The 25,765-nt window shown below is 43.1% G+C and overlaps 1 protein-coding gene across 3 annotated transcripts in view; it reads left to right on the plus strand.

Annotated features, from left to right (window-relative positions):
* Nucleotides 1-25,765, plus strand: part of PKIB (cAMP-dependent protein kinase inhibitor beta) — a 194,194-nt gene that overhangs the window by 135,724 nt on the left and 32,705 nt on the right. The window contains exon 2 of one of the 3 annotated variants that reach the window (XM_075597167.1): nt 1,792-1,828. The exons of the other annotated variants lie outside the window; for them this stretch is intronic. The gene's annotated coding sequence lies outside the window, so the exon portion shown is untranslated. The remainder of the gene's footprint in view (nt 1-1,791; nt 1,829-25,765) is intronic. 3 annotated transcript variants of the gene reach the window in all.

Here is a 25,765-nt window from a genome sequence, read left to right on the forward strand (position 1 = left end):
ATTCCAACTGCCAATGGAAAGCACCAATACTCTTGGGACATTAAATTGTGGATGTTGGATTTTTTTTATATGCTGGAAAGAAAAATGCTAATGACACAGCAGTTTAGGTGGTCCCTGGAGCTGTAAATAGCTCAGATCAGATGCTGGTGATTCACCAGTTCATAAAATGTAAATATTATAATATAATGTATATATTATACTATATTCTGTATTATACTATACAATATTCCGTGAAGTCTTTCCTATGCTAGAGAAGAGATCAGCCCCATTCAAATGTAATAATACTGGGGACTGCAGCTTCATAGCATTTAAGGGCCTGGTGGGGGGATCTTGTTTAAATTCTGGGATTCTAGCCTGTTCCCTTACTGCAATAGGACACAGTTTGGGTATCTCCATACAATTTTTGTATGCAAACTTTCTGTTATTCTAACATGCTTGGCTATACCACATTTACAGTGCCACGTACTGTATAGTTAAATGACTTCTGGCAAACAAGTTTTGTATGGTAAGTGGAGTATGACAATTGCATGATGATACATTCATTCCTATACAGTTTTGTCTACTCTAAGCCATTCACAGCCGAGAACGTCCATAAAGTTGGAAGGGATATGTTCTCACCACCACATGCATGTTTGCGTTTGCATTTAAAACAGGTCATTTAACTAATATGCAAATACATAGGGAAATGATTGGTTTCCTAAACCATATACTACCTGCATAGCAGCAGCAGCATATTTTAAAGTGACAGCGTGGTTCTCCAACTAAAAACAGATTAATATACTGTAGCGCTATGTTTGTGGCACAAGTAATTGCACCAGGGCAACAACACTATTGATAAATACCCATTGTGGGATTAACCTGTAAACCGAGTATCATTGTGTTCTAGGCACCTGTAGTAGTAAAGGGGTTAATGTTATAGCCTGTTGTACAACCTGCCTGCCACGTATAATGTAAGATGATGTCCTTGTACAGCTATTATGTCAGAATTGTATCACAAAGACAAAGGGCCATTACATTGCCTAAGAAAACAGAAGTCGCCACCCACCATGTTTCACTTTAAGGCTCCATACACTCTATTGAAGGCTTGTACCATGATGACACCTTCACCATAATGTCTCAGTGAAAGTGCTTTAGAGTATTTCCAAGGGGACTGAGTTCAGTCAACAGTGTCCTTAATGACTCAACAGTGGAGAATGTAGATGTGCTTCTTAAGCAACGAGCTTTTCACGGCCAAATGAAAATGCTCACAAGCACAGTTTTTGCAGAGACATTACTTGCATGGATTTTGGACTACTGATACAAGAGATTATACAGATCTGAAGCTCCATTGGTCTGTCCCAATATCTTCTTTTAATATCAGGATACAATACAAATACCATTATTGGAAAGATGTGATTTTGAGACAGCACACATCTGTGTTGACGGTCTTTCGTGTTTTGTTTTTCTGTTCCATGGTGATCTACTGATTTGGTGAGGGGGCTTTACTCTGCGGTAAAAAAATGAACCATACAATAATCATATATATATATATATGTTATAATATTTATTTGATTGCTGTGATTCATGGATACTTTGTTGATATATTGTACAGCTAGTGATTTAAAAAGTATTTGTTGCATAATTCTTTTGGTAGATACTGTGAGTGCTAATGTGACATCACAAATGTATATTAGGTGTGGGGAGGAGGTGGGGGGGGGGGAGAGTGAGAGATTGATTATTCCACAGTTTGTTTGGGACAATATAAGCAAATTGGCCTACTACTATATTGATCACATTACATTCTGTTTTTAGATGGTATTGCATCGGTAGCGCAGGAAGTCTATGAATAGTAAGTACCCTATGTTTATTTTTTTCCCAATTCCAAATAGTGATTAAAACAAATGTTTAGGTTTCATTTGCTCTGCTGTACCTCTATGAGAGGAAGTGAAGATGTAAAATGACTTACTGAAGTCACGCCACTCACAAGTTCTGCTACTGTAATAACATACTGAGCATTTTGTCAAATCAAACAAAGTTGGAAATTCTCCCATGGACTATAGATTCTAGAGAGATATGCATCCTTATTGCATTGTTTCATTGGTGACATAACTTGCCGATATACCCTTTTCCAAAATGGGCTTCCGCTTCACAGTTTATTAAATGAAAACGTGACCGGATATATTCGGTGCATGCACTGCACAGCTTTTTGGGACAAAATGTGTCAAAAAGGCACTTTGCCCATATTCATTAAAGGTTGCTAAACTCTAGCACATCTTTATTTCCATTCATTTGAATACGGGAAAGGGGTTTCTAACGCGTAGCACTGTTTATTGACTATGGGTTCAAGCGCATAGGAGCAGGGTTCACCCTGTGTATGTGCTATACAAGACATTGAGATAGATAGATAGATAGATAGATAGATAGATAGATAGATAGATAGATAGATAGATAGATAGATAAAATGCACATTTTTGGAAACACTGATTTTTGTTACAATGTTGATAGGGAAAAAAGGAATTCAGATTTTTGCAACATTTGGCATATTAGTTAATGATCCTGACACAGATCCAAACTCACATTACCATTTGTGGTTCAGTGCCTAAAATGTTTTATGTTTGATAAGATAGAGTTGGACGAGGGGTGTGCAATCTTTTCCCCCTGCACCCCCTGCCTGCTCTCCTCCCCTGCTCACACTCCCCCCCCCCCTCTCCTGGTCAGCCTCGGCATTGGCATCAAATGACACTGCGGGTTCATATGACGTTACATTGCCATGGCAACGCGATGTCATATGAACCCGCGGTGTCATTTGACGCCGGGTTACCATGACGGCGCGTCACTGGAAGCCAAGGTAAGTTAGTTACAGTGGCCTCGCACGGCCCCCTAGCATGTCATTTAAATGCCTTGGGGGAGAACGCGGGACCACTGTAACTGCCGCGCCCCCCAGAAAATCTAGCGCCCCCCAGTTTGGCACCCCTGAGTTAGATTATATTGTAAGACTGAGATCTAATACGTCTACTTGACTTGTGTTATACTTATTTTTATTACAGAGTTAAGCTTTATGGTGCGTCTATATAATCATCTGTATATAGGAATGTGTATCACGTATGGATATTTTTCCGACTGCTAGGAATATATTGTTAGATATTTATTAGAATAAATAGAGATGCTGATTGGGGGGAATACTTGGCGAGTAAACGGCTGATTATGAATTTATCAATGCAGGCAGTGTGAATTTTTTTGGGGACGCGAGGGAGTTGTAGAAGTGTTTACAGGAGATTAGACTATTTCCGTTTCTTAGAATCACTTGCACTGTATGCACCTGCCGAAGGGAGCACCCCAAAACATTGTGCTGTTCGTTCTTGGCTGCTAATAAAGTAACAAAGTAGGAGAGAGAAAATCACAATTTTTATTGAATTCTAGGTCACCCCAAACCTGGGTTTGTGAATTAAAAGGTACTTATAGCTTTCACGTTTCTTGGTTGTACAGTATTTTCAAGTTACAGAGTATATGGCACAGCTGTTTTAACAAAAACGTGCTCAATAAATTGCACGGTTGCTTTAAGTTCCGGATTAGTTTCCACTAGCTCTGGCTCCAGGTTGTAATATGATAATGTAGCTAAAGCTAAAAATGGAATCAGCTCCTGTGAAGGTGCTACAGGTCACCTACAAAGCGGATGGAAGGGCAGCACATTCTCATCATTCAGCAGTTATTCAGCTACTTGTACATGTTAGCATGCGTCCCTGCAACTGGCACATGCACACATAAAGGTCATCATATCCTCAAGGATTGCATCTAAACCAAATAACACTTTCAGTATTCAGTAGAAGCAAAACTTCTGCAAGTGCAGACATGAGTTTTAGGCCGCGCGTATAGTGCCCGTGACCGGTGACGGGACGGGTGAAGTCACCCGTCGCCGCTAGCGAAAGTTATATTCCGCTTTGCGGCGGCATCGCGGGCGTACTGGCATTTGATTTGTCCAGGGGCTGTCACATGAGGCGACAGCCCTCTAAAAATCAAATATTCCCGGATACCAAAGTTGGCGACGCTCCGTCGCTCCGTTGCATTGTCGCTGTCGCGCTTACCATAAGCGCACGCTGCAGCGGCAATGTATTTGTTTTTGGGTGATGTCGCCTGTCGCGGGCACCATACGCGCAGCCTTACATAGCAAACTTCAAAGGAGTAATCCAAACAGGAAAATTGTTTTGTGTTTTTCAACCCCCTTAAGCATAGGATTGAAGCAGGGGGTCTCTGGAGCTGAACCCCATTCATTTCAGGTCAGTAGACCCCTGCTTGCAGAGATACTTACCTCCTAAGGCGGTGCCGGTATCTCTCTGCTTTTTAGAGCTCCCACGTCATGTGGGCCAATAGGAAGCCGCACTGGATAACGTCACGGCTTCCTATTGGCCCGCAAGGCGCGGGAGCTTTGATAAGCGGCTGTGACATGATCCCTGCTAGCAAACCAGACCGGCTACCGGCACATTCTACAGAGGTAAGAATCTCAGGAAGCAGGGGGCGCTGGAACTGAAATTAACAGGGTTCAGTTCCGGGGACCCTCTGCTTCAATCCTATGTTTTTGTGTGTTTTTTTTTTAAATGAAAAATTGGTCACATAATGTTAATTCTTTTCCCCCAAACTGTTTTGTGAAATGTATTTTAAAAAACGATGTCAGATGACGAATGTGACCATACACATCAAGGTCATATGACTGCACATTTTTGGTAAAAACAGAAAATTTCACTGAATTGGCAAACTTTTGCATACAGTTTGCATTTGTTTCTGCTTACTATGGCAATATCAGTAGCTAGTGGCTCTGCTGTTTTTGAAGTAGCAGTGCCGCCTACTTAGTCACATTGACAGAATTAGCCAAGTGGGGTGTTTTAACCCCTTCATTGCCGTAATGACGTACGGGGCGGTCAAGAAAAAGTGCCGTCCCAGGAGCCCTTATGGCGTACGCCATACGTCATTGCCCTTTGCTTTTATTTTTTAGGGGCTGTACGCGATTGGTGATCTACCACGTACCACACTGAAGGTGGGGGGGGGAGGGGGTGGGAATGGTCGGAACTGAGAAATAATCACGTCATATGCGGAAGTGCTGGAGCACAACTCTCTGGCACTGACAGGATTAATGGACCATGCTCCCACAGATTGAGACGTCCACTTCTACCAAATGGATGTTTCTTACCAGCTGAACACTGGGGTAGGGATAGAGCTATGAATGTGTGTTACGCACAAATGGGTTATCATTGTATAGTTATACCTTGACTAATGGTACAGAGCATGTAATTGCTAAACTAAATTCACATAACCCTGTACAGTATATACTCTCAACATTAATAATCCCAGCCTTTTAACTGTTGTTGTAATATTAACCCATGAAACACATCCAGCCCTACAAGTTGTACTTATGGTGTATATTTCCCAAAACTATTCAATGACCCAGATTTTGGAAAGGTTTTCAATGTTACTGAAAAGGTATAAAGAAATCAGTGTTGCTGAAATGGGTTTGTTGAGTAAGATCATGTCTTGCTATGTCTGATAACCAATGAGTTTTGCCAATTAAATGGACAGACTTTTAATACAAAATGTTTCAGGGATGAAAACAAAACACATCAGCTTTTCATGGTATTGGTTATAAGTAATAGTCATTTAGAGTAAATTAATTTATAATATTAGTTTAAAAATATTTGTATTGACTAGCCAAGTAGAGCAAAAGTTACCTGCAAAAATATACATCCTATGAGACATAGCAATTGCCAAGTGCCAACCAGACTCCATGTCATCATGTGATTTTGATTCAGTCTTTGTTTTTAAGACTAAACTTAATACACTGTGGTAAGAAACAGCCATGTGTTACTATTTAAAACTGTAAATAAAAATACCACCTGTAGTACATTTGCATGTCTCAGACAGGTCTGCAACCCTGTCTTTCCTCGTTATCTCTTAAAAAAAGTGTTTCCTCAACAGCCAGGGATTCTGGGTAATGACATGCAAATGAGCACAGTGTGTCACTCAACGTAAAACGGTGAGTTTTAGGACTGGAGAGACATGGGGAGATACCGTGGGAGTGCAGAGCAATGCAGATATTTTACTAAAAGTCTCAATCATTGGTACTGTTAGACATCCACGAACCAACATTTCTAATTAAATTACTTCAACCAGTTTAACCATGTTTAAAGCAAATATTTGGTTGCTTTGAATGATCTGGAAATCAACACATTTTTCATTTTCTTCAGAGCCCCTGAATGGGGAAGTGTTTACCTAGCAAGTGATTTGTGAATCCTTATCCCACTGTGACCTTGTCAGAGAGCCAATAAAGATAAGGGTGGGAAGAGAGGGGATGGAACACACAGTGACATCACAGTAGCCAGAGGGAATCAAACCACTACCAAGTCTTATCTCACCATGTACAAACTTACTTTAAAACTTGATTTAAAGATACTTTTAGGGGTTTAATTTCAGTGAAGGGAATACATCATCTAACTTTAATCCTTTAAAGCCCTTATACACAGAGGTTCATTATTGACTTAAAGAGGATGTAAACCTAAGTTGCTACCGTGCACCTTCAAAGCTCACTGATGTTAGGTTAAATCCTGTTTTCTGCCGGAACGAGCATTATGTTAACTATAGCGGTGGTTAGTGCTAATGGTATGCAAAAGAGGAGTTCCCTTTAACAAAACATATCCAGAGAGCTTCGTTAGTAGGTAGCTTATGCCTAAAGGTGATGTTACTCCCACCCAGAGCCTGAAACATACTGTCGGTTTTACTAGAGTCCCAAGTAACTTATATACTTCCCCCAAACACACCTTTATGTAACACCTGTGCACAAAATGGAAAAAAACTGGGAAATATGCTATTTAAGTCATTTGAATACACTGCATATCCAAATTACAATTTTTCCCAGGTATCTTAGCTGTGCTCCTTTTTGTTCACAGGTATCTCTCCACGTATGGTATAAAGGTTTATTTGGGGAGGTATATAAGTCACTCAGTGCTTTTTCTACTCATAACTCCTTTTCTCTTGTTACAGTTGGAAGTTTCTAAGCTGATTTTCTCTTCTCCCTCTTTCACATTCCCTCTTCATCCTATCCCATAAAACCTTATCAGAACTCTTGCTCCTGTCTTAATCCTCACTCACCCATATCTTCAACTGCTTCCTGTCCTCTTGCAGTTCACCCTCACTCTTGAAGCATGCGGTGGTCACACCTATTAAAAAAAAAAACCCTAGACCCTATGTGACTTACTACCACCCTGTATCCCTCCTGCCTTTTGCTTCCAAACTGCTAGAACGTCCTGTGTTCTCCCGTATGATCAACCTTCTTACCTTCAACCTTCTTAATTCCCATGCCCTCCTGGATCCTTTACAATCTTGCTTTTGTACAGCTCACTCAACAGAGACTATGCACACTAAAGTAGTATCTGAAGCAAAATACCATGGTCATTTTCCCCTACTTATTTTACTTGATCTCTCGCTGCCTTCAATACTATTAATCACTCTCTTCTAGCTCATATTCTAAGCTCTCTTGGTATCTGCAACCAAGCTCTATCCTGGTTCTCATCATATGTCTCCCAGCGCACATTTTCGGTATCTGTTGCTAACATGTCTTTGTCTCCTGTTGATCTGTCTGTTGGTGTACCTCAGGTCTGTTCTGTTACCTCTCCTTTTCTCTTTCTACACACTATCACTTGGTGATCTCATCAACTCTTTTGGCCTTAGCTATACAGATGTTACCCATATATATCTATCCACCCCAACCCTCACAGCTGTAATCCAGTCCCAAGTCTCTGATTGCCTCCTTGCTATATCCTCGGGGATGGTGCTCCACCACGTTAAACTTAATATGCCTTAATATGCCTAAAATTAAGCTCCTCAGATTTCCGTCTAATTATGGCCTATTATCCCTTTCCTCTATCTCTGTAAACGGTACCACCATCTATCCTGTCACTAAAACACATTACCTAGGAGTGACATTTGACTCTTCTCTTTCCTTCTCCATTCACATTAATGGGATGGTTAAAATGTGTCACTTCTTCCTCTGTAACATTGCCAAGAGCCCCACTTTCCTGTGTCAATCTGCTGCTAAAACTCTAATGTATGTCCTTATTTTCTCCTGTCTGGATTATTTTGACATACTGCTAACAAGCTTTCCTTTCTCCTTTACAATCTATCCAAAACTTCTAAAATCTAAAATAATTTCACTTTCTCCTAAAACAGCCTGTCTTCATCTTCTCCTTAAATCCCTCTCTTGGCTTCCCAACAAGTTTTGCATTACCTACAAAGTTCTCATCCTTACCTTTTAAGACTCTCCACTCATCTGCTCCTCCCTACATATCAGCGTTGATCGGTCATTATGCCCCTGTCTCCTGCGCTCTACACATAACTATCATTTCCACCCCTTTCACCTCTACTGCTCTCTCACCTTAAAATGTTTCCGTCACTGCCCTTTACCTGTGGCACTCTCTCACACTCCGTATAGGCCAAGCACCTTCTCTCACCACCTTTAAATTAAACCTTAAAACTCACCTCTTAAATGAAGCATTTCAATAGCCTGGACTCATGGCTACGGTCCCACAGTCACTACTACCAACCATTGTGGCCAAGCACTGCCATCTACTGCACTTATTCCCTCACCTGCTGTCTCTGTAGTCTCCCAACATACCACTTAGATTGTAAGCTCTATGGGGCAGGGATTTCCTTTCCTATTGTCTGATTGAGTTTGTTTTATAAATTCTTGTACTGTATTGTCTCTTTTGTAAAGCGTTGAGTACACTGTGGGTGCTATATAAATAAATGTATACATACTCGGTAATCTAGTAAGATAAGGGAGCCTCTACTCATAAAGGTTTGTGCACCACTGATAGTGAATCTGGGCCTTAGTTGCAAAATGTGGCCACGCAAGAAACTGTCTTTATTCACATTAATTTGCTAATTTTCTGTTGTAATGCACATAATAAAGCTGCTTAGCATTGGGACTATGATCTTATGGTAATCCTCTTTGTATTATGTATTATGCTAAATATGTTGGCGCTTTACAAATAAACGATAATAATAATTATGGTATAAATGTATTTAACTTGGAAGAAAATATATTTTCTTGCCAGAAAAAAGGATTTACAGTATAATTGTAACCCCTCCTTTATTCTGTCCCCAAACTGATACCTGTTGCTTAAGTGGGCGCCTGAGTCTTCTAATTCTGGGTAATATGCCATATGTGGCATAGCATGGTAGTTGTGATGGTAGGGGTAGCTGGCTGACCTAATAAAGAGAAATCCCAGCTAGTTACCCCTAAAAAAACGTACAACTTGGCTGGCTAAGTAATGTATATTTCAGCCCAATGTATGTAATGTCTGGTGGAAGTAGAGAGAATGTGGGCTAGCTGTGTGTAATTCTAAGTCCTGTCGTTTACATAAATACCTTATGTCTGTTTTTATTCCTGTGTTAGCAATTGCCCCAGCTAAGATACTTGGTATTGTGTGGTGATGAAATTAACATGTCAGCCCTGCAAATGCAAATGATGTTATGTGCCTGTTCCTATCATTTCTATGGAGGGAGTTTCTGTAATCCATTTAGCTGAGCTGTTCCGTAGAAAAGATATGATCAGGACAAAGGTAGGGGACTAGTTAATAGAATCAGTTACCAGGTCTGAGCCCCAGGCACTGTTTCTCTTGGCTGGCTGCCCTTGCTCAATGTTAAAGGATAGCCACCAAGGGATATATAAGGGAGACTGCTGATCAGAGCACTGGCCCATCTGAGAGACACTCTGGGAAGGAGTATGGAGTTTGACTGTGACCAGCTGGAGATGCATGTCAGAGTGGCTGCTGTGTGTTCAGCACTCTGATATCCTGAAGCAGAGAAGTGGACAGGGTAAACCCATTTGAAGCGGGTCCCTGCACCTAGTGAGACTAGAGCCCCCCCCAGGTCCCCAGTGTGGTAAGTGTATGTTATATTGTGTATTTGCTGGTTTACCCAGAATAAACTCTGTTTGTTAAATTAATTTGTCCTGTACTCAGTTGTGGTGAACCCAGACGGTTTTGTGTTAAAAGTACTGGTCTCCTGTGGCAACAGTCACTGCAGTCTTTCCATTGGATGGCTTGTCCGTGGCTGGGTTATTCTTCCAGTGCCCTGCGTTGCTAGGTAACCCACTCGATTGCTCCTGGCATCCCGAAATGAGCCACTACCAATGGCTGAAGGAGCCGCGTGCGGCTCGGGGGAGTGCCGACTCGTAAGTGTATAAAATGCACCGCCCCGGGTGAGTGGGCGAGTGCATTTGTCGACCGATAAATATTTAAAAATATATAAATTGCATCAATTAAATTACAAGGATATATGCCTATGGCATTCTGCATGCTGACAGTTTTATCTGCCACCAACACAGGTAATAATAACAAGACTTGCAGGAGGGATGATAGTGTAAATAAATGGTGAGAAAGACTAAGGAAGGAAAACAAATTAAAGTTGAGAGACTCAGAAGGAGAGTTTAGACAGCAGTGAATTGTAGACTGTCAATTGCAGGAAAGTGGATATATAGATGGCCCTGATAAAGGTGAGAATACTTCCTGTCCAGGTACTCATATATGCAGTATTTATTTTCCAGAAAAAAACAGATATAAACCGGAGCCTCAAAGAAAAAGTCCAATGATTGTCTAAATGTACTGATGTTATTATTGGAGTCCTTTTAGGTAATCCAATCCTGTACACCTGGATCGACTTGATGGCTCCGTGGATAACGTCACATGGTATATGAAATTAAACGCAAAAATAAATCATTGTGTACACTGCTTATTAAAAAAACATATAACAATTAACAAACAAACATTAAACACAGAACAAACAACACTCAACACAGAAACAAACCAGGCTGTATAAACAGTTATTCTAATTTAATACAATTAAATATAAAAGGATAATGATGTTCCATAAAATGGAGATGGCATGTTGAAGATAATCTGGTGGTTAAAACCAGAATCCTACTTACAACAAAGCAGTTCAAAACAAGCAAATCGTTCCAACGGTGGCAAAGCAGCTCCTGCTTTCTCCTCAGTTGCAGGAGGATGTCTGCAGACAGTCACGATGCTATGTATGCGCTCCGTAGCTGTTCTCACATACCGGATGTGTGCGCCGGGGGAAAGGAGCCACTCTTGGATAGTGGATGTACAGTATGCCAGACATAAGGCACTGCACATGGGCTTCTTCTAAAAAATCCTTGACCTCTGACCCCTATTTATTGTCCAGCTTACAGAGATACAGGTTCATGCAATATATACTGTACCGTACATAAGCATGCAATTGCATATGCCCAACTTCTAATAAGATATGAAGACATTTTCCTGTTGTTATCAAAGTGGCTTTTCGTTTTTTTTTTTTGCTAATGTATACATAATTAACTTATACTGTATATACTACTGACATGAATCACATATTTGTTTCAGTTTGTTGCTAGTATTCTACATTGATCTAATTTATTATATTCTTGCCAGGTAACAGCTTAGGTGCATAGGGCCATATTTAGCAAGCCAGCTACCCCAAAAGACACTTTCCAGCACAGTTTAATAAATTCAGCCCTTTACTTTCCATTCACGTGAATAGACGTGAGGTGTCATCCGGCATGGCCCATTCCAATGAATGGGTTGTAAAGTGTCTTCAAACACTGGAACAGATTTGAAGTTTAAACGTACGCAGGAAAAATAGTGATGGCGTTAAATTTTTAATGCTGCCCCATAGTCTTATGGAATAACACTTCTTGGTAAATAGGGCCCATTCACTATGCTGTAAGGTGTCTTCCAACACTCGAGGTGTCTTTTAAAATAGCCTTTCTTCTTTTTTAAACATAGATTTTTTTATTGTTTAATTGGGGTACAGAAGGGAAAAAGGGTAGGGAAAGTTGTTAAGCATTACAGTACATTGACATTCGTTTATTCACATAGGGAGCTCAACTTACTAAACATTCTTAGTCGTTGTGCTGTACAATAATCGTATACGTCAGTCACTCAGGGGATGGAGGGGGAGGGGAGGGGACAATAGCCTTTCTTAGTAAATACGACCCACATCACATTAAAGGTGCATTCCAAGTTGAATGCATATCTTTAATTTAATATTCATGGGAAGTAGGCCTCCGGAGCTGAACCAAATTAATTTCATATTCGGGGAACCCCTGGTTTCTTAAATACTTACCAGGGAAGGTGCCTCAGGAACGATGGCGCAGGAAATTTAAACCTCCATTTTGTTTCCCCTGAAGGGGTGGAACTGGCAGCACCTTCCCTAGTAAATATCTGAGGAACCAAGGGGTCACTTGTATTATTAATAAAAGGTGCTAAGCAATACAGTAATACATCTTAAGGGCGCTAAAAAACACATTTAAGTGAATGAAACGTAAGGTGTCCTATAGCCTAGCATTGTTTAGTAACTAAGGACCTAAGTATCTGGGAGCATATTGTTAGACTCATTTTATATAAATTTTCAACTTTTCTCCATATCGCCAGTCCGAAAATTCTCAGTTTTCAATAGTAACGCAGGGCTGTTTCCCACCACAGTGTACTGTAATAGGTTTAGGCTTAAAACCAAGGACTGTATCAAAATCACACAGTGACATGGAGTCTGATTGGTAATCATGCTATGTCTCTTAGGATGTGTATTTTTGCAGGGAAATTTTGCTGCACTTGGCTAGCCAATGCAAATATTTTTAGACTAATATTTAATTAATAATCCCCTCAGAACAGGGCATTACTGGCCAATAATGCCCTGACTGGAAGAGTTGAAGGCCCGAGGTGAAGCCGAGGGACTTTAACCCAGCCAGGGCATTATTGGCCAGTAATGCCCTGTTCTGAGGGGATTATTACTATTATACAGTAGGCTAAATGTAGACTTTTTTTCAGAAATAATAGACACTTTTGTATAGTTATGTAGCCCTGCTTCCTAGCAAGCCGCTACTCTGTGCTCTGTTACCTGTAGGCTCGCAGGGCCTAAGTCTCTGCCACGGAGAGCCTGGGGTGCGCGCAATATCTATAACAGGTGCAGCGCCTCCACCTGCGACAGCTCCCGCCAACGGGGGAGTGGGTCTTCGCAGGACGTATATTCAAGAATTACACTCACACAGCCAAGTTCTATAACCAACCTCCTTTACTTGCAGACAAAGCTCACATTTAGTTACATACCATAACATCCCAATAGATACGCTTTATAACATGCCACGGCGGACGCCAACAATATCTTGCGCCACGGCGGACGCCCCACAATCATGCGCCATGGCGGACGCCAACACTCCTTCCCACACCCTCCACCGGGTGATCCCACCCCGTGTCCGATCCTTAACGGATTAGTCCTCCCACTCACTGTAGGCCACTATATGTGTGTATGGGTGACTGCGCAGCCACTGTGTCTCGAATTAATGAATGGTACCGTTGGTGCACTTGTTGAAATACCTGCCGAGCACTCCAGTGCTCGGGACTGCTACGGTCTTCACAAAGAGTCTCTGTAAGTTGACACCGTTCTCTCCCTCTCTCTCTCGAGGGTCCGGGGCGCTCCCACCCGGACTCCGGCAACAACACGCGGGGTCTGAGCCCAGACCTCCCACTCGATAGTATAGTCCGGATCAAGGTCTAAAGATACTATGGAAACAGGAACCTCACTAAGGCGATCCCTAGCTCAGCTTGTCTCTACCGTGACTCAGGGCTAACTGGGCCTGGGGCACATGGCCTGCGCCGGGGCGGATCAACCTCCCCTACACAGACACTTCCTCTCCTCTCCAACCAGCTCTCCTGCACGTGCGTGCAACCACCTCCCTATATCTACTCCACCTCCGCAGCCCATTGGCTCAACTCTCTCACCTGACCCTCCCCGCGGGGCTGCTGGGACAAGGGTCTGCTACCTCCCACCAATTAGCACTCTCCTCCTTCGCGGGCTTTGCAACTCCCACTGTGCAGGCGCAACCTCACGCTCTTTCAGGGTGAATAAGAGGTCACGGCTACACATAGTATGTTATCCCAAACAGGAAAGTGTTACATCGATCTTATACTGCTGGGGAGATGGGCTAAAACCTGCTATAGAAATCAAAGGATGCTCACTACAGTATATTAAAACGCATTAAAAATGGCATTAAGAGTTGAATAATAAAAAAAAAATGCAGCAAGTATTATCTAATAGTACGGAACTAATTTATTTGAAAAAGAAAACACGTTGGATATTGCTTGGATTGCCTCTTTAAGGGCCACGTTTAAGTAATAATCCCCTCAGAACAGGGCATTACCGGCCAATAATGCCCTGGCTGGAGGAGTTGAAGGCCCGAGGCGAAGCCGAGGGACTTTAACCCAGCCAGGGCATTATTGGCCAGTAATGCCCTGTTCTGAGGGGATTATTACTATTATGGGCTAAATGTAGGCTTTTTTTCAGAAATAATAGACACTTTTGTATAGTTATATAGATTTTTTTATTAAAATAAAATGGTAAATACATGAATCCACCTCTATATACTCTTACACTGCAGATATCTATATCCACACACTGCTGCCCTCTCTGTGTGTACACACACACACACACACACACACCACAGCAGATCTACACACACACAAACTGCTGCTACACACACACCACACACAACACAGCACCTCCTCACACACACACACACACACACACACACACTCACACTGGAGCTCTACACACACACACAACACAGCACATCTACACACACAACACAGCACCTATACACACAACACAGCACAGCACCTCTACACACAACACAACACAGCACCTCTACACACAACACAGATCCTCTACACACAACACCTCTACACACAGACTGCTGCTACACACACAAACTGCTGCTACACACAAACACAACACAACAGCACAGCACACATACAGCTGCTGATACACTCATAAACACTGCTGCTGCTGCTGCTGCTGCTGCTGCCACACACACACACACACACACACACACACACACACACACACACACACAGAGAGAAACAAACTGCAGACAGACACTCACTTGCTTTGCAGACTCTCTCTCTCCCCCACCAATTCAACTGAATCTTCTCAGTTCACAGAGCAAGGGGGAGGAGTCAACCCGTGGCTGATACTTCTTAACCAATCCCCTGCCCTGTCTCAGAGCTATTCCTACTTTTAGACCAATCCCTTGCCCTGTCTCAGCTCTTCTGAAAACCGATTGGCTGAAAATAATCACATTGAAATCAACACTTTACAAGCAGCTAAATTTCCGGGCATTACTGATTGGATAATGCCCGGGATTTTAACCAATCAGAGGGCAGGAATTGCAATAATGCCCGGAATTTGACTGCTTTAGCCTATAATATACATTAATTTACTTTAAATGAGTATTACTGTTATAACTAATACCATGAAAAGCTGATGTGTTTTGTTTTCATCCTTGAAACATTCTGTATTACAAGTCTGTCCATTTACTTGACAAAGCTCATTGTTATCAGCCAATAACCAAATAATGAGATATTACAAATCTGAGTTTATAAACATGATATTCTCAGTTATGTCTCCGGTATCATCTCTATTATTATTATTATTTGCATGACAATTTCACATTAACTCCTTTAGTGCCATGCAATGCATTGCTTCCCCCTCCGTGCTAAAAGGGTTAATATTTGTGTTTTTATGGGCACTAAATACAGTGATTGAAAGCTGGATGGACTCTGAGAACTGCTCCCAGCTATAAAGAGATTAAAATCAAAACAATTGTTTCCTTTATGTCATGATAGGTCATTGTGTGGCACTAACCTCAGGACTGTGAGAAATGCATTCACACACAGTTAAAACAATAAATGCAGCATGTTTCCTGTTTGGTCATGGACCATATAGGTTGGGAATGAAACATGAATGTCCTTTGTTTATCATTATTCCCATTCATTATTTTATAAACAAGGTAGGGGATGTTATGTAATTTCAGGAACAACATCCTTATTTAGCATTGTTAGTACACACAGTAATTAGCAGTAGTCATGTAAACGTTTACGGCGCATACTGTACAAACAAAGTCAATATAAGCGTGAGGCATGGACAAAATCGGGCAAAGAATATAAAAAGTGAAACTTTGACTTGCTGTGTACAGTATCAAATGACGCGTTATAGTACACATCAAGAATACCGGTTACCAGGGCCGCAGACAGATTTCCCGGGGCCCAGGACTAGAGTTATGACTGCCCTCCCCCGTCGGTGGTCACGTGAGCCCCCCCCTATTTCACACCTCGCGAGCATCCTCTATTTCCCTCCCTCTTCCATGCTTTTTTTCTCCCCTACGTCTCACCTCTCCCCCTCCAATTAACCCACTCTCACTCAATCCCTGGCCCCCCGTCTCACATGTATTTCTCTCCCCTGCGTCCCACTCTTACTCCCTCCCTTGCTCCTCTCACTCTCCCCCGTCAATTACACCACGCTTTCAATCCCTCCTCCTCACACTCATTCCATCCCCCCTCACAAAATGCATACCAAAATATCCCACCCCTGTAAATACCTACAAAAAAATCCTCACCCGCAAAAATATACACAAACCCCCGCCCCCCTCAAATCCATACAAAAAACAATACATATAAACCCCTCAAAAAATCCATATAAAACCCCCAAATCCATATTAAAAAACCCCAATCCATACAAAAGCAATACATATGTAACCCCCTTTCCCTCTGCCTAAGGGAAACCGCGGGCGATTACGCGTGCTGCTGTTACCTGTGAGGCTCACAGAAGGCCAAAGCCTCCGCTTCTGGGGAGCCTAGGATACTATATCTCACAGTGCAGCGCCTCCACCTATGAGGATCCCAGCGTGAGCGGGAGGACTTCTCATAGGAACCAATACTAAGCAATAAACACTGTACACAAGTGTACACTGTACGCTCATAGTCGGGAGTCACATTATAATACTCCCCGCAGTAATTGGTGATTGGGGCTTTTCGGTCAGGGTGGAAAAGATCATATATCATGTCTATATAGACTCTCTCTGAGTCTGCAGAGGCATTTTCCACCAACACCTGTAGCTTGCGGATCAATAGATATAAGCTCCGCACATCCCCAGAGTTTAGAGCAGCGGCAGACTGATCGCCGGTCTTCAGCACCGGCTGAAGATAGGACACGTCACAACTCCCACAGCGAGATGTGACATCTAGCTCTCCGCCCGGTTGGTCGCATAACGGACATAAGAACTGCAGGAAGTCTTTGCCATTAAGTTGGAGCAGCAGGAGTCCTCCTGGAAGCTCAAATCATTGGATAATCTGATCCGACATGGCACAGTTTAATGAAGGAGTGAACAGAGAAGGTACCGCTCTGATCTGCTCTGTCACCACATATGTTTCTTGAGTGTGATAGCTGCATCCGGCTACACCCAAAGTGATGGCAAATAAATCTGGGTCTCCTCCCCCTCGTGGATCCAGGAGTCCCAGACACTGTAGAAAGGGCACAGCTATGGCTTTCGTGCCAAGCAACACTTGTTCTGCAAAACAGGGTCTTGCATCTTGCAATTGCTGCACGCGGTTCTCTCGATTTTGGCGGGCCGATTCACGTTGCTCATGCTGGCAGCTCCTTCTTGGGGGTTGTAAGAGACGTGTGCAGAAGTACGCAATTGGAGACCGTTTAAAGTGAAACTAAAATTAGGCTTTATTGCGCCTGTACCTTTAACACAACAGAACAGTCAAAATAAGCCAAAGAAAAACCTGCCCCATTTTGGAGAATATCTACACATGTAGTCCAGCCCTCTCTAACTGGGTGGTTAGCTAAGCTCTTTACCAGCCCCAAATATATACACTTACATACAGATATATAACAGTCCCATAAGAAAGTCTTATTTGTATCTTGTAGCTGTAGGGCAGGCCTGCACAACTCCAGTCCTCGAGGGCCGCAAACAGGCCAGGTTTTCTGGATATCCCTACTTCAGCACAGCTGGCTCAATTAGTGGCTCAGTCAGACTGAGCCACTAATTGAGCCAGCTGTGCTGAAGTAGGGATATCCAGAAAACCTGGCCTGTTTGCGGCCCTCGAGGACTGGAGTTGTGCAGGCCTGCTGTAGGGGATGTCCTCTCTGCTCTCCTTGTGTGCTATAGCAATATCAGGAACCAGGTTTAGAAATCTTCTCCCCTTTGTCTTGCTGTCAGCCTGCAGTCTCTTTGCAGCTCAAGACATATGTCCTTCCTGGGCCAGCCCCAATTGTGAGACTCAGGAATCCTCTGTCTGTCTTTCCTGGGTGAGCTCCAATTGTGAGCTCAGGAATTCTCTGTCTGTCTTTCCTGTCTCAGAACGAACAGGCAATTTCTGAGAGAGCTCTAATCAGCCAGGTAGAGTTGGTAAATTGCTCACCAGCAATTAACCAGCACACTGCTGGATTAGAGACAAGTTGCTTTAACAAAGATAAGTCCCTGTTACAGTGGTTCTATGTTTCAAGACATCCACACCTGGACACCCGCATGCACTTTCTATTATTGGGGAGTACACACTAGTAATCCCAATCTTGGAGCTCTAGTACCTCAGAGGCATCCTTGGTGATTCCGCATGTTCTCTGCTGATACCGTGATGATCAGTCACCTCTCAGCACATAGCAACAGTTCAGTAAAGTAGGTGAGATGGGCAGCTCCTTCTTGGGGGTTCTGGCATCTTACCAGACATCCACACTTGGACACTTCCACATGTACTCGGCTGATACCATGATGGTCAGTCACATCTCAGCCCTGCAACAGTTCATGAATAAAGTAGGGGAGTACACGCTGGCGTTTCCTTCTTGGGGGTTCTCTATTTCAAGACATCCACACCTGGACAACTCCACATGTACTCGACTGATACCATGAGCGTCAGTCACATCTCAGTCCCCTAGCAACTAGTTGGATTGAACGCGGCTCTGATACAGTGCAAATCCCATCACCTCTCAGATATAGCAATTGTCCTTTGTCTTCAAATGGCTCTGATACCATGACTTGTCAGGTCACATCTCAGATATAGCAGCCGTGCTTTTGCAATCAGGAGCTTGATACTGCCACTGCACCACTTCAGTGAGCATTTCAAGGTTGCAAATAGTTTGGGAGTATAATGACTTTGATACAGTGAAGGTCCCATCACTTCTCAGTTTAGCAAATATCCCACATGAAATGCAATAATCCTTCACTGTCCCCATCTCAGCAGCACCTCCAAATGTAACACCCCTATCCCCCCCTAAGGGAGATTTGTAGGTCTTATGGTGCTGTGGTGCTCACCTGTTGGTTCTCAGGTTCTCAGGAGCTGAATCACTGCGATGTTATAGGGAGTTGGGGCACAGGATTCTCTTTAGTGATGGTGCAGCGCCTCCATCCTGCAGGCTCCTGCCATAGACAGGGGTTTATCCCCTCAGGAACACCCATGATGTAGATAGAGTCTGGAGTACCATAGTCAATGCAACTGATTTATTGCAACTGAACAGAACGGAACATAACTGGACCCTTTTCTTCCAGTATCCCAGCCCAGGGGTATCATCCCTTCCCTAGGCAGGACATGACTAGTCACCCCAGGAGCTTGAGGCTCCTAGGCTGGTCTGATCTTTCCTTACCCCCATAGACGCAAGGCATGAACACAGCACTCTGAACCCAGAAAAAACACTCCAGCCACCTAAATTTGGAAGGGAGCCAACTTTTATACCAGGGTTGTGCCCCACTTCTAAGCCCCAGTAACTAGGCAGTACCACTGGAGTAACACCACCCCCCTGGCACATGCTCCAACGGTTTCCAGACACCTGCCTGGAAACAGCAACAATGTTTCCCCTGGTTGAGGAGGCTCACATGCTAGGCCATGTGAGAAGGGTTTAACCCTATTACTGCCTACTCTTACTAGGACTTACTGTATATACTCGGGCATAGAACTCAGAGGTTACATGGCTACATATCTCCAGATTTGTTTGGGTACGATAGTCTGGGGCCAAGTTATCTGTGGACTCTATCCATCGGTAAGAAGGACTCATCCAGGCTAGGCTCCAGGTGAGGAATAGTCTTTTTAAATAGTCCTGTGTTTTTTCTGGAGTAATTGATTCAGGGATACTGCTGCGGCCAAGTTTATTCGAGCATTTGCCCGTTCTTGGCCGCAGCAGTAGCCTGGCGCGCGCCCGAGGGTGACGGGCGTGCGCCGAAGCAGCGGAAGAGCGCCATCCGATCGGGGCGCTCTCCCTACCGCTGCCGGGTCCGCCGGGTCCCCCGGAACCCCCCGCCGTCCCCCACATCGCGGGACACCAGGGCTCCCTCGGGGAGCCCTGGACGTGCGTGCAGGGGGCGCAGGCACCCGATGACGCGTGACCGCGCATCGGAGACGCGCGGCACGCCGAGGGGCTGCCACTTGCAAGCCGGGAAATCTCCCGGCTTGCGGTACTGGCCACACTGCAATAAAGTGTGTCGCCAGTGTATGTCTGACCCGCAAATGTTGTCTTCTCTCCCTATTCTCTATGTCCTCCATATTATCTTTTAGTGTCCTTAACTCCTCAGTTAACCTTAGTACTTCATCATCAGTACTTGCCTGTAGTTTCAGAGATTAGTCCATTTTCTGTTCCAGGGCTGAGGTCCTCCCAGACAGCTCCGCTATTTCAGATTTGAATTCTGCCACAGCTTTGGAGAAATTGGCCTGTTCTGTCCCTTTAATATCTCTGGAGATCAGCTGTAAATCTTTCAGGGTAATTGGTCTGCTGCCCGCATTCCTCTTCATCCATGCTCTCCTCAGCCTCTTCATGCTGTCCCAGGGACGGAGCATCGCATCACGTGTAGCCTCAGGCTCCACACTGCTGAGCAGTCTCCTCCGAGTGACAAATCTGGATACCTCCTGAGAGGAGGCTCTTTTGGGAGCTTTGGCTGGCATCTCTCACTGATCCCCTGCCCGGAGTTCAGCAGTACTTTTAAATTCTGAGCGAATAATGGCAAATAATAAGGAAGATCTGATCATTCTGTGCAACAAAAAAAAAACCACATTGTAGCAAACAAATCTGACTTCAAAGAGTGAAACTGTAGATAAATTAGTGAATAAAGATAATTGAGGCTGGGAATAAGGCTTCAAATAAGTGACTTCCACTTAAAATTAGCGAGATGCGACTGTAGGTCCTGCTTTTCAATGGCACAACTAGAAATTTAAATTATTCTCAGAAATTTCAATTTACAGGATGGGGGGCGGGGGGGTGGGATACTTGCTGTCCAGCAACATACTGTTTTCAAACCCCTCTCACACTCCTTAAGTGAAACAGTTCATGTTTACGTGATTAGTTATATTTGAAAGTAGTCCTCGCTATCCAACGTTTCACTTTACAACGAATGGCATATCCAACGCAACCCTACGGGCCATTTTTCGACACCTGAATGCGTTATCCGACGCTCACCGCCACTGATTAACATGGGACTCACTTTACAACGGTTTCACTATCCAGAGCTACTTCCAGAACGGATTCCGTTGGATATCCCCGGGGACTGCCTGTAATTAGTATGGGTGCTCTGGGTTATTGCTTTCATTTAAAAAAAAAAAAAAAAAGTATACAGTGATTTGTAAACACATCTTCTATATGTTGCTGCTCTCACAGTGAAAAAGTTAATGAGATTCATACTTAGTTGAGACTTAGTCATGGTTTGCCTCTTTTAAATGATAATCAGATCTTGAGAGTGAGTCACTGTCTGTTACACAGACTGCTCCATAAATAATGTTTTAGAAGTAATGATTTCTATAGAGCAAAGTAATAATTTGGCACCCATGTGAAGTACAGTACAGGAGATGCTACGCTAAGGCTACGTCCATAGTAGAACGCGCTAGCTTCCACGCTCCTCTATGACCCGGCGTCATGCTGGAAATACAAACTTGTTTGAATTGCACTATGCGCATATGCATTGGGGTCGTAGTGTTTGTTTTGGCGTGAGCTACTTAGCTTGCGCCGTATCCTGCACTATGAACGCAGCCTAAATAGTAAATGTAAACCAGTCAGTAAAGGTAAGATTACACCTGTACCTAGTTTATTATACGCACTGCACCATAAGGTTATACATGTTTACATGTTTTAATAATGCCCGATAGACAAATACCAAACGAGCCTCCTATCAGTCCTTATCAGTCAAGTGAGCAGTTACTAACAGTTTACCTTATATGTTGATAAGAACATGGAATGATGGTATGCAACAATCAAGTAGGAACTCATGTTGATGTCACAATTAACTCTATAAATATTCTCGTGCAAAGTCAAACAGCATCCTGACCAGGGAGAGCACGCTAACCATCTGACATAGTTCAGGAATGTAGCTGTCAACGATAAGTGGTAAACATTTAGCCAGACAAGGTCGCTACCATGTTATTGCACAATTTCCCACTGTAGATAATATTACATTGTTTTAATATTACATTTTGCTGTCTCTTTAAGCAAGTGTGTTTAAGAGTTATATTTTAGTTCCTCTTTATGTTATAACATTCTCTTACAAATCCAAAACGCTCAAGTCATTTTTACTATTCTGAAATATCAGATACTAGTAAGAGGTGAGGCCACCCTGACCAGGTGGTGTGCAAGCTGCAAGACATAAAAAGAATTGTTGCCTTTGTGCAGAGCAGTGTGTACGTATCTTCTTGCAGCATTCTCTTCTATTTATTCAAGAACAATGCATAGTGTGACATAGGAACCTGTCAAAATGGTGAAATAAAATAAAGTGAAAGGATGGTTAATAGCAAAACACTACTCCATTCCTTTATTGCTGGTAATGGTGTACAACCATGGCAGCCTAAGGCTGAGCTCACGGTAGCGTCGTTGCTACGCGCGCGCACGCTTGCGTCCGTGCGCACTTCAAGGACTCTTACCTGATTGTCTAAGGTAGTTTCTATAGTGCCGGCGCTGTGCGCGGACACAGCTACATTTTGCCGTCACAACAGAAATTGAAATTGAGGGCTGCAGTCGCGTGACGTCAGCATCACGTGAGCTGGTTCAGCCAATGAGGGCGAACCAGCTCTGTGACGCGTCCGTCACACCCCCCACCACGTCCCCGATCGCCGCAACCCATCTCCTGCAGCTAGCGCACGCATCTCTGGGGCTGCAGGAGTGCACGCGGGGCGCGCACGGAATCGCGCACCCGAGCCGCCACTGTGAACTTGGCCTAAGGGTTGCACGTGCGTAAGGAGATTCAGTTTGTAAGGCTTTTATTTTATTAGACAGAAATTCCAATTTTACTTTTCGGCTCATTGCGGCTGAAGTTTCCATTCAATAAATCAGGTGTGGTAAAATGTAGTAAACGTCTAACATCACCACAATTTATAATGTAATGCAATGCTTGGAGAACTTACAGTCGTGCAGGCTACAGCTCAGAAAAGCTTTCCTGGACAGGGAAATTAAATATTTAGAGTAGGAATTTCAGTACTGATGACAGGTCTGATTAAAGGAGGCAGCAGTGCTTACAGTATTCTGTAGTTATAGTAAACATACTGTAGTAATAGAAGTAAATGTGGAATATACACTGTATATGGGACATTGATGGAAGGGCAGTAGGTACCTTTCTTGTAGTTCTAGTATGCATGCATGGGTTGATTCATTCTTTGTTTGTTTGAGTTGGACATGTAGTCCCATGTGGAGTTTTATTAGGCCATGGTGATTAATGTCTACCTAGAGTACGGACTGGCTTGAAGGCAGTGCCATCGGTGCCACTGCCCAAGCCCCGTGCTTACAGAGGCCCCGCGCTCATACCCACCACATTTAAACTGATTCCCAGGGAGAGCATGGGGCCTCTAAGCCCCTCTTACCTTCTCTTCCGGAGTCGGCATCTCCTCCTGCAATCATGTGACGACGCGTCGACATGACAATACGACTTACATAGCAGGAAGAGATGCCACTCTGGAGAAGGTAAGAGGCCCCAACAAAACCCCACTGCACAGAGCCCCGCAAAACTCTCAGCTGGCCCTGCCTACAGTATATGGACTAAGATTTCAGATCCTGCTGTGATCAATATTGAACATCACATTGAAAGTAAGATGTGAAATTCAGTGTTCGTTTCTCTTAGTATAGAATCACTTTTATAATAATCACTCGGTTTTATCATTTAAAAAAAACGGTATATGCACTATATTTTATTTACTATTTTTGACGTGTTCTCTAATTTGAGGAATTTCCAAGATGCTCCTCTGGGATCTCCCTTTCTTTCCTTCTCTCAATCTTCAAGAGGACCAGTAGTTGCGCTTAAAATGTGTGTTTTGTGGTTACGAGAAGTACCACGGGTGAGACATTGTATTTTTTTAGACTGAATTCAATGCTTTTAAATGTTCAGTGGAACAAGAGTAAACACTTTAAGGTGCAATGCCACACAGGACCAAGTTAAGTAGGGAGAGCGATATTTCATTTCTTTTCTAAGGTATTAATCATCTAGTTGAATAGTTTTTAAGTTGTGTTCCATGGAACCTGGGATTCTGTGGGAAATTGCCTTGTTTTAAAAATTGGTAATGGTGATATATTTTAAATATCTTACTTCTCAAGACTCCATCATTCTTTTTTGGCTATATGTTAACTTAAGAATGTAAACATTTTATTTTATTATAATGCTTTATATTGTAGGCCATATTTACTAAGTAGTGCTATACCATAAGACACATTTAACCCCATTCACTTCCGTGGCCTGTAAAGTGTCATCCAGCACTGGAAGGCGTTGAATGGAATAGCACAACTTAGTAAATATGCACCTACATGTTGTAATATGGTATACTGTAATAGTTGTTTGAAAAAAATAATTTTCTATTAAGAAATTATAGTTTAAGAGGCTATACGTGTGGCACTTAAAAAATAAGTTTTTTTTTAATATATGCAGCCTTTGATTACCTTTTATTGAACACTAATTACCTATGCTGCCGATCAATTCCTGATCCTGTGATCAATCAGTAAAGATCCTACTTCCCAGGGTTTACTAAATGGCTGCTTTTCAGTTTCAATCAATCCTTCAGTCAGTGTAACTCAGCCGCCACAGTACAATGTATGTATGTCTTTATTTATATAGCGCCATTAATGTACATAGCGCTTCACAGCAATAATACACGTGACAATCATATAAATAACAAATAATACAAATAACACATAATGGGAATAAGTGCTTCAGACGTAAAAGTAACATTTAGGAAAAGGAGTCGCTGCTCCGAAGAGTTTACAAACGAATTGGTAGGTAGGAAGAACGTACAGAGACAGTGGGAGGGTGTTCTGATAAGTGCGTCTGCAGGGGGCCAAGTTTATGTCTGAGGTGCATAGTATCAGCCACAGAGCTAATCACATGCTTCATTAAGCAGGTGTATTTTAAGGTGGGTCTTAAAGGTGGATAGATTGGGTGCTACTCGGATATTGAGAGGAAGGGCATTCCAGAGGTGTGAGGCAGTCAGTGAGAAAAGTTTAAGGTGGGAGAGGGCTTTAGATACAAAGGGGGTAGAGAGAAGACATCCTTGAACGCAAGAGTCGGGATGGTGCATTGCGAGAAATTAGGGCAGAGATGTACAGTAAGGAGGGGCAGAAGAGTGTAAAGCTTTAAAAGTGGGGTGGAGAATTGAGTGTGTGATACAGGATTTGAAAGGAAGCCAGGAGAGGGATTTCAGCAGATGAGACGCTGAGACAGATTTAGGAAAGAGTAGAGTGATTCTGGCAGCAGCATTTAGGATAGATTGTAGGCGAGACAGGTGAGAGGCTGGAAGGCTGGACAGCAGGAGATTACAGTAATTGAGATGGGAGAGAATGAGGGCCTGAGTCAGAGTTTTAGCAGTCGAGCAACAAAGGAAAGGGAATATCTGTAATATTGCGGGGGGAAAAACTACAGGTATTAGCTACCTTTTGAATGTGAGAGAGGAGTTGAGTGTGA

The sequence above is a fragment of the Ascaphus truei genome, chromosome 4, assembly GCF_040206685.1.
Source record: "Ascaphus truei isolate aAscTru1 chromosome 4, aAscTru1.hap1, whole genome shotgun sequence".
Taxonomy (NCBI): domain Eukaryota; kingdom Metazoa; phylum Chordata; class Amphibia; order Anura; family Ascaphidae; genus Ascaphus; species Ascaphus truei.